Source organism: Chiloscyllium plagiosum, unplaced genomic scaffold, assembly GCF_037043375.1.
Source record: "Chiloscyllium plagiosum isolate Xiang-an unplaced genomic scaffold, Cpla_swu_hap1 HiC_scaffold_8, whole genome shotgun sequence".
Taxonomy (NCBI): domain Eukaryota; kingdom Metazoa; phylum Chordata; class Chondrichthyes; order Orectolobiformes; family Hemiscylliidae; genus Chiloscyllium; species Chiloscyllium plagiosum.
The window spans coordinates 107,993,440-108,010,107 of record NW_028270146.1 but is presented as its reverse complement, the minus strand read 5'-3'; positions in this window follow the sequence as shown (position 1 = coordinate 108,010,107).

Below are 16,668 nucleotides of genomic sequence, written 5' to 3'. Positions count from 1 at the left end.
CAGGAGGCATGGGATAGTGGAAAATTTAGGCCAGTTGGATAGAGAACTGGCTAACCGGTCGAAGTCAGAGTGTGGTGGTAGATAGTAAATATTCAGCCTGGAGCCCAGTAACAAGTGAAGTTCCGCAGGGATCAGTTCTGGGTCCTCTGTTGTTTGTAATTTTTATTAATGACTTGGAAGAGGGAGTCGAAGGGTGGGTCAGTAAATTTGCAGATGATACGAAGATTGGTGGAGTTGTGGATAGTGAGGAGGGCTGTTGTCGGCTGCAAAGGGACTTAGATATGATGCAGAGCTGGGCTGAGGAGTGGCAGATGGAGTTCAACCCTGTCAAGTGTGAGGTTGTCCATTTTGGAGGGACAAATAAGAATGCCGAATACAGGGTTAATGGCAGGGTTCTTAGTAAGGTGGAGGAGCAGAGGGATCTTGGAGTCTATGTACATAGTTCTATGATAGTTGCCACTCAGGTGGATAGAGCTTGTAAGAAGGCCTATGGTGTATTAGCGTTCATTAGCAGAGGGATTGAATTCAAGAGTCATGAGGTGATGTTGCAGCTGTACAGGACCTTGGCAAGGCCACATTTGGAGTACTGTGTGCAGTTATGGTCGTCTCACTTTAGTAAAGATGTGGAAGCTTTGGAAAGGGTGCAGAGGAGATTTACCAGGATGTTGCCCGGAATGGAGAATAGGTCGTATGAGGATAGATTGAAAGTGCGAGGCCTTTTCTCATTGGAACGGCGAAGGATGAGGGATGACTTGATAGAGGTTTATAAGATGATCAGTGGAATAGATAGAGTAGACATTCAGAGACTTTTTCCCCGGGTACAACAGAGTGTTACAAGGGGACATAAATTTAAGGTGAAGGGTGGAAGGTATAGGGGGGATGTCAGGGCTAGGTTCTTTACCCAGAGAGTGGTGGGGGCATGGAATGCGCTGCCTGTGGGAGTGGCAGAGTCAGCATCATTGGTGACCTTTAAGTGGCAATTGGATAGGTAAATTGATAGGTGCTTAAGCTAGGACAAAATTTCGGCACAACATCGTGGGCTGAAGGGTCTGTTCTGTGCTGTTTGATCTATATTCTATGTTCTAATGATGATCAGCTGGGCTGGAAATGAAATGTGAGATTCACTTCATTTATTTTTCGCCTTTCCCACCTTCCTGAATATCATGTCCATGTACATACAGGTATTCCCCGTTTTTCAAAAGTTCACTTTTCGCCACTTCCCTTTCCGAATGACCAACGTTCGAGCCTTGTTTCGCTAACCAAAAGAAATCCGAAGAGAATTTTCACTTGTACGAAGAAAGGCGAATTTTTTCCCATATAAGTTAGTGCTATTGCACTTTACACCATATCAGCTTGCGAATGGTTTCTTTCAGATAGCGAGGGAAACTTGCATTTGTCTAAGATCATGTTTTAAGCGATTTGATTCCCCCGTCAGTATTCCCTGAGTGTGGTCATCTTCTTATATTTGTTAACGGGATATGAGTATCTCTGACTGGGCCAGCATTAGTTCATTTTCACCATTGTTTTTGAGAAGATCTTGAGCCACTGCAGTCCACGTGAATGATCTGATTTGATTTGATTTATTTCAGTCAAATGTACAATGGAGAGGTTTGTTTTGCGAGTAGTGCAGGCACGTGATAGTAAACAAGAAAACAGAGATCGTGGAGTACTTACACAGAATGAGGCATACATGGTTACAGCTTCACAGGAGGTGAGCAAAGCAAAATCGACATTGGCAAGATTAATATTATTTGAAAAGTTAGAGTTGTCAATTCGTCAGTCTAACTTTAGGAGGGAAGGAAATATTCCTGAGCATGTTGGTCCATGTTTTCAAGCCTCTGTGTCTCCTCCCTGTTGGAAGAGTTTGTAGGAGATCATTACTGGTTTGGGAGAGACCTTTGATGTTGCCAGCCTTTCTGCGACAATGACAAGTATAAATGACCGAAGGTTGTCTTTCGTGATGGGCTGGACTGTGCACCCAACCGTCTGTAGCTTCTTATGGTCCTGGGCAGAGCGTTGCTGTTTGAAGCTGTGACGCGCCCAGACAGTATGCTCTCAATGGTATATCTGTCGAAGTCGTACATGCTGAATTTCCTGAGCCTCCTGTGGAAGAAGAGGCGTTGTTGAACCTTCTTGACTGTCACACCCAAGCAAGAATCCGAGGGTAGGTTGTCAGTTATCTTTACTCCGAGGGAGTTGATGCTCTGCACTTCCTCAACCATTGATGTAGATGACGGCAAGTTCCTCTTCTTTCTTTCTGAAGTCAATGATCAGTTCCTTTCTCTCGCCGAATTTGAGAAAGAGGTTATCATTACACCTTGCCACTAACCCCTCGATCTCCTTTCCATATTCTTACTCATCGTTTTTTGATATACCTCCTGATTTGGTGATGTCATCAGCGAACTTGTAGCTGGCGTTGTTTAGAATTTGACAACACAGCCGCGTGTGCACAGGGCGGACAGTAGGGGGCTGAGGATACAGCCATGGGAGTACAGGTAGTACACTAGGGGGCTGAGGACACAACCATGGGAGTACAGGGAGTATAGTAGGGGGCTGAGGGCACAGCCATGTGTGTACAAGGAGTACAGTAGTGGGCTGAGGGCACAGCCGTGGATATACAAGGGAGTACAGTAGGGGGCTGAGAACACTGCTGTGGGTGCACAGAGAGTACAATAGGGAGCAGAGAACACATCCCCCAGGAGTTCCAGTGTTGAGTTTTGTTGTGGAGAATGTGCAGATACCTATCTTCACAGATTGTCGTCAGTGTGTCAGAAACCAGGGATCCTGTTGCAGAGGGTGGAGCCATGATCAAGGTCACGGAGTTTTGAGATCAGCCTGGAGGGGATAATGATGTTGAAGGTGGAGCTGTCGTGAATGACCAGGAGTCTGGTGTAGGCATCTTGTTGTCCGGATGTTCCATGGATGAGGACAGAGCAGGTATATGACATCTGTTGTGGACCTGTTACAACAGTCCACACATTATTGGACAGCAGGACAGACTGGGAGATTGGAGGTGGTGTGGGCCATAACCAGCGTCTCAAAGCACTTCATGTTTATTGAGGTCAGAGCCACTGGGCGGTAGTCATTAAGGGACGTTGCATGTGCTTTCTCACTTACAAGGATGATGGTGGTCTTCTTGAAGCAGGTTGGGATTTCGGCTTCAGGCGGGAGAGGTTGAAGTTGTTTATAAATACCTCTGCCAGTTGGTCCTCACAGGATCTTAGTGCTCAGCCGGTGACATTCTCCAGGCCTGTCGCTTTCCTTGACTTGACTTGCAGGACGTCCAAGGGTGTCAGGGCAGGTATCATGCTGGCAGTCACACCGTCATTCATCATAGACATTCCCTCCACCACCTCCCTCCGTCATCATCAACACACAGTGACATTGGTTGTTGTGAGCAGCACACAGTTAGTGTTGAGACAGAGTGACATCATTAGATTGGGATTGTGTGCCAACAAGTCCTTTGTCACCATAACGGGGTAAATTCACAACAATTCGGGGGCAGGGTGCGCTCCTACTGGGTGTCAGTGGTGCAGGGAGTGAAGATTTTACAGGCATAATTCCAGTCAAGTCACTGCTTGAACCTGAGTGGAGTCAACCACCTTGAGAGCTGTGCCTTTTCAATGGTAGACAGTTCTTAGGGAGTCAGAAAGTGCCATTTACATGAACCACCTGAACAAAGGACCTGAGGGGAGTTTTGCTAAGTTTGGAGATGATACAGTGATGGTTGGATGGGCAGGCGATATTCATGAAATGGGAAGGCTGCAGAAAAGCTTGGACAACGTGTGGGCAAACACGTTGCTGAATGGAATACAATATGGGAACGTGTGAGATTATGCACTTTGGTAGGCTGACTAGAGGCAGACACTATGTTCTAATAGGATCCATTAAATCTGAAGCACAAAAGGATTTTGAAGCACTCGTCCTCTGTTATGGTTATTGTGCAGGTTCAGTTGGCAGTTAGGAAAGCAAATGTAATGTTAGCATTCATTTCAAGGGAGCTTGAATACAAGAGAGGAGACATACTGCTGAGAATGTAATGGGCAATGGTCAGACGGCATTTGGAATATTGGGAGCTATTTTGGGGAAAGATCAGCTGGTGTTGGAGGTGATCCATCCTGGGGATGGTGGCTTGTCATGATCGGCAATGTGTGTACTCGATGGAATTTAGAAGAATGGGAGGAGAGGCATCTGATAGAAACTGATTGATTACTGCAAAGATTGATACAGTCAGTGTGTAGAAGATATGTCCACTAGTCATAGGGACTATGACAAAATGGCAGTTTCACAGCGAAGGAATGGGCTGAATGGCCTCAATCTACAGCAATATCTCATGCTCTTATGGTCATGTGGTCTATTATTCAGTTCAAAATTGTAAGTCTCTGAGCAGCTCTTGTAACCCTTGTATTTGTATGTTGATTTGACTTCACGTTCTGTTCAATAGTAACCCCTGTGATATGGACGATGGGAGGATTCAGTGTCGGCCAGTAGTCCATTAAACGTTGAATATAAACAGCAATCTGTGAGTCTCATCTGGCGGGAATACACTGTCTCTGAAAGGATTGCCATTTTCAGTCCGGTATTTTCGAAGGATCGATCCTGTTACGCCAGTATTGTTGAATTTAACAAAACAGATGCAATTTATCACTGCAGTATTGTTGAATTTAACAAAACAGATGCAATTTATCACTGTTGCTCCAATTGTGCCATTGGAGAGCTTGTGACCCCACGATGGGCTGACTGACTCCCATTTGTGCTATAATAATTCCGCGGTTCTCTGATCCACAATAAGTACTTTCGGTGTCTGGACACACACGCTGGTTCGGTGACAGGTACAGTGCGCAATTATCATTATCTCTTCATGTTCTTCACTGATGTACAGCTGCCTTGATATGTCTATTCAAACAAAATAGACTGAATGAAATTCGAGCAGTCGGGATGACTGTCATCACCATGTATTTCAATCTGAATTTAATGAAGGATGAGGTTCCACAATAATGTAGCAATGATAGAAAAACAGGACAACACAATGAATACCAGTTGAGTACAACATGTGGTTCGAAGCAGGCCTCATGGTATTACCGCGAGATTATCAATCCAGAAAATCAGCTCCTGTTCTGTGAAACGAGGTTCGAATCCCACCACTGCAGATGGTGGAAATTCAATTCAAAAATTTTAAAATATCCCTGGAATTAAGAATCTACCTATGAGAATTAAATCGTTGCCGATCGTCAGAAAATCCATCAGGTTCACTGATATCCTTCAATGAAGAATCTTTCATTCCGTTGACTCCAGACCCAAAGCAATGTGATCGACTTTCAATCGCCCTCTGAAATGGTTTAGCGAGTCAGTCAGATGTGCTACAAAATCTCAAAGAAATGAAACCGGATTTATTGACCTTGGCACCGGAAAAAGTTAGAAACACCATTGTCGAACTGCAAAGTCCTCCTTACTAACAATGAGTGCTCGTGCCAAAATTGGGACAACTGTTTTACAGACTCGTCAAACAAAAACCTGGCATAGGCATACTCACGGAATTTTACCTTACAGATATAACCCAGACAGTAAAATCACCATCCCTGGATATGTCCTGTTCCAAAGCAGGACCGATCCAACACAGGAGGCAGCTCAGTGCGATAGAGTTGGGCAGTAGATGCTCTGGGAGTCCCTGTAACCTGTAACCTCATATACCCAGCATATCCCCCACTCAACTATTACCATCAAGCAAGAGGATTAACCCTGGTTCAAAAGAGGGTGCAGGAAGGCAAGCCAGGAGCCGAAGCAGGCATACATAAAGATAAAATGTTAATCTGCTGAAGCTTCCAAACAGAACTATTTGCATGCCAAATAGCATAAGATGCAAGGGACAGACTGAGCTAAGCGATCCCAGAACCAGCATATTCAGATCTACGTTCTGCAGTCCTGCGAATCTGATCGTGGATGGTGGTGGATGATTAAACAACTCACTGGAGTAGGAGGCTCCACTAATATCCCCAACCTCAAAGATGGAGGAGCCCAGCACATCAGTGCAAAAGATAAGGCCGAAGCTTTCACAGAATTCTTCACTCAGAAGTTTCGAGTGGATGATCCACTTTGGTCTCCTCCCGTGGTCCCCATCATTACAGATAGCGGTCTTCAGCAAATTCGATTGAGTGATATCAAGAAATGGTTAGGCATTGGATACTGCAAAGGCTAATGGCCCTGATAACATGCTGACAATAGTCCTGAAGACTTGTGCTCCAGAACTTCCCGCTCCCCTAGCCTAGCTGTTCCAGTATGGTTACAAACCTACAATGGGGAGAGAAAAAACTGCTCAAGTGTATTCTGTACATAAAAAGCAGGACAAAGTCAACCCGGCCAAATACCACCTCATCAGTCTACTCCCCATTATCAGAAAAGTGATGGAAGGGGACATCAACAGTGCTATCAAGCACTAACAGTGCTATCAATAATAACCTGCTCAGTGACACCCAATTTGGGTTCCACCAGGTACACTCAGCTCCTGACCTCATTACAGCCTTAGTTCAAACATAGAAAAAGGAGCTGAATTCCAGCCGTTAACATCAAGTCTACATTCTTTCAAATGTGGCCTCACAAAACCCGAGTAAAAAGGGTATTGCGGTCAAATGCACCATTATTGGAGTCATACCTGACAGATAGGAAGATGCTCATTGTTGTTGGAAGTCAGTCACCTCAGCTCCAGAACATTTCTGTAGTAGTCCTTCAGGATAATATGGATATAGGTTTCCTCGCTGAGCTGGAAGTTTCATTAACAGACATTTCATCACCACACAAGACAACACCTTCAGTGACTCTCTGGATGAATCCTAGATCCAAGCATCTTCAGCTGCTTCATCCATGACCTTCCATCCATCATAATGTCAGACGTGGGGATATTCGACAACGACTGCACAATGTTCAGCACCATTCGCAAATGCTCAGATATGGAAGCAGTCCATGAAAAAATGCAACAAGATCTGGACCCTCTCCAAGCTTGGGTTGACAAGTGGCAAGTAACATTTGCACCACACAGCTGCCAGACAATGACCATCACCAATAAGAAACAATGTAACAACTTGGTATTTTGCAGCATTATCATCACTCCGTTCCCCACTATCAATATTCTGTGGGTTATCATTGATCAGAAGCTCAACTCGTCTCACCACATAAATATAAGAGCAGATCAGAGGCTAGGCATACTGCGCGAGTAGCTCACCTCCTGACTTCCTTAAGCCTGTCGATCATCTAAAAGGCACAAATCAGGAATGAGATGGATTTCTCCCACTTGCCTGAATGAGTGCAGACACTATCGAGGACAAAACAGCCCATTTGATTTGCACCACATCCACAAGCATTCACTCCCTCCACCACCGTCACTCAGGAGCAGAAGTGTGTACTATCTACACGGCACAATGCAGATATTCCCCAAAGATCATCAGGCAGCATCTTCCAATCCCACGAACACTTACATCTAGAATGACAAGGCCAGCATACTTATGGGAATGCCACCACCTATAAATTCCCGTCCAAACCAATCAACATCCTGATGTGGAAATATATCGCCATTCCTTCAGTTACTGGTAAAAACCCTGGAATTCCTTCCTTCATAGCATTGTGAGTCAACACACAGCAGGTGGACTGCAGCAATTCAAGAAGGAAGCTCAGCACCACTTTCTCAAGGGGGCAACGAGCGACAGACATGAAATGGTGGGCCCATCCAGCGGTGCCCACATCTAAAAATAACATTTTTAAAAAATAGTTCCAAGTTGAGCTTCTCGATGGGACAGGTTATCTGATTTGAAGAAGAACAGGAAAGCAGTGTTTCTTATACATAACATTATCGACGTTTCTGTTATTAGAAGGGTGTTCAGTGCTCGATTATTTATTGTTGCTAGAGAGAGTATGGAGATAGATTGTGTGAGAGGGAAATAAACAGAGTGAAAGAAAGTGAAGAGAGATAACTGAGAGAGAATAGAAAGAGGAGCGACTAAGTGAGTGGGAGATGAAGAGGTGTTAGATGAGGGTGAACTTAGATCAGAAGACAGCATGAAGGTGGATAGATATGGACAGACAGAAGTTAGAAGTTTTATTTAGAAATACCTCTGGACTGCAAGCCCTTTGTCTCGGTGTCATACACTGTGAGCAGTGTGCTGATACTGGCTGTTAGCCCAGATCACTTATTCCCAATAATATCACAGAGCTAGGTTACTGACAGCTAACCAAATCCATTCGACCAATAGATAAGTAACATGGAGAAGGTGGATTTGAAAAAATAGACTACGCCAAGAACAGCAGGAAATGATAACACCACACCCTCCCCCCCCCCCGCCCCCCCCCCCCCCCCCCCCCCCACACACACACACACACACACACACACTGTGTGAGAGACTGGTCCAGAGAATTTCAGTCAGATGGACCACTGACTGTCGTGGAAATTAAACTGACTTGACACAGATGCTAGCAAGAGCAAAGAAAAAGCTTTATTTTTACCCACTGCAGTGGGCCAATATACTTGGCAAAAACGCCTTGTGTAAGGGCCATGAACATAATTCCTTTTATGCTCTTCTTATCATACGCTTAAGGAAAAGGGCTGGGAAACATTTGAGTTCTTATTTTCTCATCCCTTTGCTGTGGACATAACTGTCTTTATGTTTTCCTTAGCTTTTTCTGGTGAATTCGACTGCTCGCTAGGCCAGATTGAATGTTGAAAAAGTTCAGCAAAGACAAGCTGCCTCTTCGACTGCAGAATTCAGCAAAGTATTTGCAACGTTCGGAAAAGTTTTAAATTTAGCATAGCATTCTTTTTCAGATTTCACAGTAAATGTTAATTTTGGTAATTTTCCATTACATTTTGCCCCTTTTTGTTATTTTGTGACAACAAGGACAAAGAAAACAGAGCCAGAATTTAAAAAGCAATGTACAAAGCAAGCTTAAAAACAAAACAGAGCCAGATATCTATACATTGGCGATGTTAATACCTGCCCGTGTTGTAAGGAGCACTTTAAAGAGTCCCAGTCACCTGTTCACCTTCCAGCTTTTCCTCCTGAGGCTTTTTACCACTATCCAGTCTCCACATTGTGCAGCTTCCCCTCTGCTGATTGGGGTAGTGTTGTTTTCACTTGATTCGATGCTTGACACAAAAGTGTAGAGAGTTTTATACAGTAACACAACATCTCTTCCTCACAGTGGTCTATTATGTGTCTTACCTTAGGTCTTGGGCCTATTCCTGTATTTGGTGACCTACCAAACAAAATCTCAAATGGGTTTAGATTAGCTCTTCCTGTCCTCCTAGATCTCATATACGTTAGCACAATTCGAAGTGCCTTGTCCATGACAACCCTAGCTCCTCCCAACATTTCTTCCATTTATATGTTTTAGGGTAGCATTTTCTCTTTCCAATGCCCCACTCCTCGCTGGGTGGTAGGCACAGTGTTGTCTCATGTTTATTCCCAAATAATCACTGTTCTGCTGCAAGGCATTATTGAAAAATGCTGTCCCATTTGTCACTACAAAGGCTTTCAGGGATGCCCCATCTTGGAATTATTTCAGTTAGAAAAGTCTAGGCTCTGGCACCCTGTTTGGACGTGGGGAACGCTTCCAACCATTTGGAAAACATCAACTATAATCAGACAATATATGTTCCCCCCGCTTGGCGTTAGTTCAAAGAACATCATCTGCAAATGTTCAAAGTGTCTTTGAGATTGGGGGTGTGCTGCCTGTCTCATCTGTAATCCCCTCCCCACATTATTATTGGCACAAATAACGCATCGTTCACAATATTTCTGGGATTAATGAGTAAATCCCTTCGTGTATCAATGTGCCAAAATACTGTTGTACTTCCCCCCCTTTTGACACATGGTCCTTACTGTGTGTCAGTTTGGCATAGAATGGAAATAATGATTGTGGTAGACAGGCTTTACCATTTGGGCCACAACACACCTCTTTATTCATGCTGCACACTGCCCTTGTCCACTCACGCTTCTCCTCCAGCGTTGCCTGTGACTGTAACTCTCGTACGTCTGCTGTTTGGGTGCAAATCTTTGTCATACACATGTCAAACTGATCACTTTGTGGCTGCTGGGCTGTCGTCCTTGCTGCTGAGTCTACTCTCGCATTGCCTTAAGAAATAGAAACGTTATTTTTTGTGTGGGCTTCACATTTACATACATAAAATGACTTGGGCAATAGGACCACTTCCAGGAAGTCAGAAATCAGACCACGGTGTGTGATGGGCTTTCTGGTGGAGGTCAAGAAGCCTCTATGTTTCCACAGGATTGCAAAATCATGTACAACCCTGAATGCACATCTGCTATCTGTGTAAATATTCACTGTCCTTCCCTTAGCCAATTTACATGCCTCAGTCAAGACAAATGATGAGAAAGGAATGGTCCCACTTTGACTACCTCGTCAGTAGTCATTACAGCATATCCAGTTCATTTCTGGCCTGTCTCCTTGCTCCTGAATGTTGACTCATCCACAAAAACCTTTATATCCTGATTCTGAAGTGGGGAATTCTGCAAGTCTGGTCTAGGGCTGAAAATTTCATTAGTTGCAACAACGCAATCATGTGGGTCACCGGCTCTTTCTGTGGGGAGAAGGCTAGCAGGGTAAGGACGTTGCATCACTTTATAGTAATGTCAGGCATCTCAAATAATAGTGTTACATCTGAGCCAACGTGCTGACGACATATGTGCTGTCTTTTACTCGGAAAGCAGTAAGGATACTGCATGTGGGACAAGTAGGGTTAATTCACCATAGCTGACTATATCCCTGGATGCTACAACAGCTTTTTCAGCTGCGGCCATGGTTCGCAAGCATTTAGGCAATCCTGCTGCTACGGGGTCTAGTTTAACTGAAAAATAAGCTACTGGCCTCAATCGTTCCCTATAATCCTGCAACAAGGCAGATGTCATTCAGCCACGGTTCTCATCTACCGTTTGTACAAAAGGCTTGTTTGGATTCGGAATCCCCAATGTAGGTGTAGTTTATGCTGCTATCAAGCAATCATCTACACACTGCAGCAGCGCTGACCCCAGGATTAAAACAAAAGTCTTCAGACTCCTGCGTCGAGCCTCATTGTATATGATAGGGGACTCACAGTAACCTTGACAAAGTCATGTGAAGTTATATGATTTCTCTTTAAATAAAAAAAACAAACCAGAATTGACTATCTGGGTGTACCAGTGCACTTAAGAAGGTATTTGCTAAATCCACAACAGAGAACCATTTACTGTCCGGTGGAATTTCAGCTAATATAGTACAAGGGTTAGGAACATTTGAGGTGCGCGGAACAACAGAGTTATTGCCTGACAAGGGGGATTCAAAGACTGGAGTAATTCCTGCTCTCGCCTCAGGTTTTAACGGGTATTCTGCTCTGCAGCAGTGCCGTAAATCTCTCTCGTAGCACAACTCCTGATGCACCCATTGAGTTTAGGGACCTTCCACTCAACTTTATTGGCGTTGACTCTCTGAACTGGCTTGATTTAATGACTGAATGTCTACCAAAAAAAGTAACTGGTGTACCTTCCAAATATAACATAGAGGTAGGCATCGACTTATAGGCATCATTGCTATTATGAACGTATTGTCCACACTTCGCAATCGCAGTGCTCAATATCGAGGTGAGACACGTCTCAGTGCCAATAAAGCTATTAGAAGAGATTAGCAAAGCGAGTCTTCTTTGCCAAGCATAAAGGAATGAGGCTTACCTGTACCTTATGGGCTGCCGAACTCCAACTCAGTCTTACCCTGCGAGTCACACTGCTGCCCAGCCTCCAGGGCTGATTGAGGCTGTCTGTGCGGGCACTGTCATGCCTAGTGGTCCATTGCTCCGCAAACTAAGCACTCGCCAGTTTGACCTCTGTCAGCGCTACTTCCGCGATCACTTCCTCTTCCACTTCTGCAACCTTCCCCTCTGCCTCTCTCTTTTCCTGCAGCACATCCCTCCAACGGTTGGATGACCATTTGCATCATAGCAAGCTGAGCTTTAAGCACTTGCTATTCCATCTTTAGTTTCCACCTATCCTTCTCCTGGGTAAGCAATTTTTCAGATGTTTCGCATGTTGTTCTATCAAATTCAGCTTTCCCGTGTCCCAGGTAATACATGTGTCTTTTACTTTTTCGCTATTTCATCCTTCATTCCATTGATGAAGCTGTTCCGCAGTTGTTGCTCATACGCCGTGATTTCTGCCATTATGTCGTCGGGTGGTCTCAGTCTACTATGGATGTTATGGACTTCAGTGAGATGCGTAAGATACTGGGGCTCTCTCTCACCTTCTTGTTGTTTACACATTGCAGTTTTGGTCATGTCCATTCGCACTGGGAATGCCTCCCTACAGGCGATTGCCAGCGCTGCAACAAAAGCATTAAAGTCTCTATTTTCCTCCGCTTGTGGGTCGGTTGATCTGGCATGGACATTTACGGCTGGCCAGTTATACTTGATTTTGGTGACATCAGCACACAACTTTCGTCCCAAGGGATAACTCATCGCATGCAATGTGGGACGGAACTCGGTACAGAACGCCGTCACTTCTTCGGTGAACTTATTACCTCCAATCTTAAGTGGATCAGGCAACTGCCCAGAGGCACATCCTAAATCTTTAATGGTCCATGGTCGGTGGACCCACACTGGGCACCACTCTGGACCTGCAACATCAACCATTGTTGCTTGCAGAACTACCTGGTAAGATGATCATAAGCCAATACTCTCACCGCCTGACTCATCATCCGTCATGGGGTGATCGTGGACAGACTCTGGATGCCTTCCTGTCGTGGAGTGGGCATCCTTCTTTTGGCCTTCTTCCTTCAGTTGGTTGGGGTTATGGCATGCCATCAGTGATTCAGCAGACTCTGAGGCCGTGGTCGCTAACTTGGGATCTTCACCAGGCAGATCTTGTCGGGGGGCTATTGGTCTCAGAGGGTAGCCATCAATGTCAGGATCTGAAACAGACTTAAGGCACTGTTCAGCTTCGTTAGGTTGTTTTCTGCACACGTCTGCATGTGCTCTAGTGTTTGTACGCGTATTTGATATGTCTTTTACTTGAGATTTCCTTTCTCTGATATCAGCCTCAGCCTTCCACATATTAGAAACACTCCAATTCCTCGGTTCATTTTCCCCTTCCGTTTCTTCTACTCTCTCTCCTCCAACCGTAACCTCAGAATTTCCAAATGCCTTTTACTAAAACCACATTCCTTGATCCACAATTCTAACTGCTTTACAGAATCTGGGCCGTAATTATTTAACATATACTGTATTGTTGGTTGGCCATTCCAAGTCCTCTGTTAACCGTCTTTTTGTTTGGTCTTGCTGAAGCCCATTTTCAGCGTTACTGGAAATGTGTTCAGCTCTCTCACAGTACTGTTATCTTTTCCATTTGTCTTGCTTTTACCTCTGGAGGTCTCCTCTCGCATTGGGCGCGTGCGCCACAATGCCTTCTTTTTTGTAAACCAAGAAACCATGTATCCGGTATGTCTTTGGCGAGTCCAACTCAACTTGTGTTGGTTCCAAGTCTAAAACCACCCTTCACCTGCTATCTCTTAACCACTATAGAGACGGCAATCCTTTCCCTTGAGTTTTGCTCGAATACCGTGCGAGAGTTTACTGAAACCTCTTCCTGATTAATTTATTCTCTTAGAATGAGTCTCGACATAGGATTATTAAAGCGACGGCTCTTACCCCGACCCTATTTGATTCAAACCCCCGGCTCAGGTGCAATCCACAGATTCCCAGTCCTCTCACGCAAAGGGGGCACTTCAGTGCTCGAGATGATGTGAAGGGCCGTCAAGGCAATGCCGCCAGCGCCTCCTAGGAATCTTCAGAATCTGACCTAAACGCGGGATCCTGGAGGAGCCCCCACGTTTACTGTCATGGAAATTATACTGACTGAACTCAGAAGCTAGCAAGAGCAAAGAAAAAGCTTTATTTTTATCCACTGCAAGGAACCAATACACTTGGCAAAAAACGCTTTGTGTAAGGACCCTGAACAAAATTCATATATTCCTTTAAACTATTCTTATCACACGCTCAAGAATAAGGGCTGGGAAATATTCGAGTTCTTATTTTCTCACTCCTTTGCCGTCGAAATAACTGCCTCCATGTTTTTCTTTTCTGCTGAATTCGACTGCTCGCCAGTCCAGGTTGAATGTTTACAATGTTCAGCAAAGACAAGCTGTCTCCTCGACTACAGAATTCAGCAAACTATTAGCAAAGTTCAGAAAAGTTTTAAATTTAGCATAGCATTCTCTTTCAAGTTTCACAGAAAATGTTAATTTTGTTAATTTTCCATTACACTGACGGAGAGGAAATCAGGATCTCAGCTGTGGATCAAATAATGATTGATAAATTTTGCATACCATAGTTTTGTAATCCACATTTCAATTTATACAGCTCCATTTCAGGAGTGCATTTTAACAACCTATCCCTTTGTAGTTTGCATATTTCGGTCTGTATAGAAAATCATTTTTTCCCTGTATTTTGTATTGTGTAAATGCATTTCATTAATATTGTCTCTATTAATGCCTCATCGTAGATGTATCCTTGAATCTGTTCTTCGTATGAGTTATAAAGAGTAACGTTCCAATGCTAGTGATTGGGGAACATCATTGTTCCTCCGCCCAGACTGAACAGCCATGTCCCCGAATCCTCTCCATCTTCTCTCTTTTCCCCAATGTCATAATCACAATGTAAATGAAGTCCAGTAAGTGGTATATCGTCACAGTTTCTGAGCATCGATAACATCAACAACATGACCCACACCAGCCCTCTCTGATTCTGGAATAACAATCTGAATACTGCAATGACTGATCTATAGTTACAGGATTTGTTTCTACATGTAAGAGCAGAGAAGTTTGTTTATGTTCTGTTAAACCTCTAGCATCATTTCCATACCCAAGGCAGACTGAATGATTACACGCAATCAACCTTCCATCTTCAACAGTCCTTTCTTCAGTCACACTCACATATCACACCTAGAATGCACTAATGTTCAAAGTTATTTTGAATTTTAATGAAATAGTATTGAATTGAAAGGGATTAACTGAGCTGTTTATTCAGCAATTGTGATTATGTCGTTCTCCATGGATCCTATGCGTCCCTAGAGAGTTTGTCTCTTCTATGAATAGGGAATGCTTTCAGTGTTTTATCCCATCCTATGAGCGTGAGCATCACCCACACCAGTAAATTGATCCGCTGCCTCAGAGAGAGGCTGAGGAGAGATCAGAAACTGATAGCATTAGATTGGAATGTTCCAACACTGGAGCAGAATCTGTGAACATTAGACTGAAATTTTGCAACAATGGACAGAAGTTTATCCTGGATTTCTCAGTCTTGGATATCTTTAGCATCGCGGATTGAAGATGTACTCATAGTTATTCAAGCTGGTTACTATCCTATCCTTGCTATAGTTGGTGTTTCTAGTAAGTCACTCGAGCTGTCTAGTGAAACAGTCTGAACTGAATTGATGCTCATGATATGTAAATTTTGGAAAGGTGATAATCAACGTTTTCATTTCCAATCAATGATTCCATTCCTTAGAAATTATAACTAGCCAATTACTCAATACAAATTGCTCACCAATATGTGAGGATGACACAGACTGTTCTCAACCTCCTTGATTCATTTTCTCCTGCAGTTTACATCTCTGCACTCACCAATCCTTTCGATTACCACCATCATGACATGCAGTCTCCTCCTCAGCCTCAGTGCAATGTCTGAATAAACCATAATTTGTGCATTTGTTAATTCCAGATACAGCTCTTTCAAGACCCTTCTTACCACGAGTCCATTGCAAAGTAATCGCACTTGAAATATTTAACTTGTTCTCTGCACAAAATCTGAAAGATGGGAAGTCAGTGCATGGTGGTCACACCATTGGCTCATAATTTAGAGCCAAAGAATAATAATCTGTTGATATCGGCTTGCCTCATGTCCATTAGAGAAAGCAGTGGATCATCCTTCCCTGGTCATGTCTCTGTGCAACTGCAAACCCACAGCACTATGTTTTACTATTTACTGTCCGGTGGAGCAGCTGAACTAACCATTTAGTTCAACATAGACATAAGCTGCTGGCCTGATCAGGTCTGCACACATCTCGTGAGGGCAGATCAAAAGGAAAGATACCTCCCTTCATCTGCCTCTATCCTAAATTCCTGCAGCTGACGTCCATTCAGGTAGGTGGCCATTCACTCTTTTAGATGGATTCTTTGTGATTGAGTCTCTCGCCGACTGTGATGTCCATCTCGATAGGCACGTCCTGTGCTGGCTTTATTGATGCTGATCTACAGATGTAAGGATGTTTTAAATTTTTAATCAGTGACAGTGCATCGTAAATTAATAGTTTCCTATTTCACACAAATGAAATGGGGTCAGCTAAGTGAGGGAAAGGAATTATTGCGATCAAACTTGAGAGTGTTGTTGAGGCACTATTTGGGGCATGTGGGCAGAATTTCTCTCCTTTATAAAGTGTGAGCTCCTTACCACAGGAGAATGAACAGGGGTTCCACCAGATTAATCTCTGTGATGATAGCACCATGAGGAGTGAGTGAAAGTTGATCGGGAGCGCTGTGAGAGAATATGAGGTGATTGCATTGAACACTGAGTGGAATCGACAATCACTCCTTATATTCTAAACAGACAATGAGAAGGTCGTTATTTCCATGACTGTTGTTTCA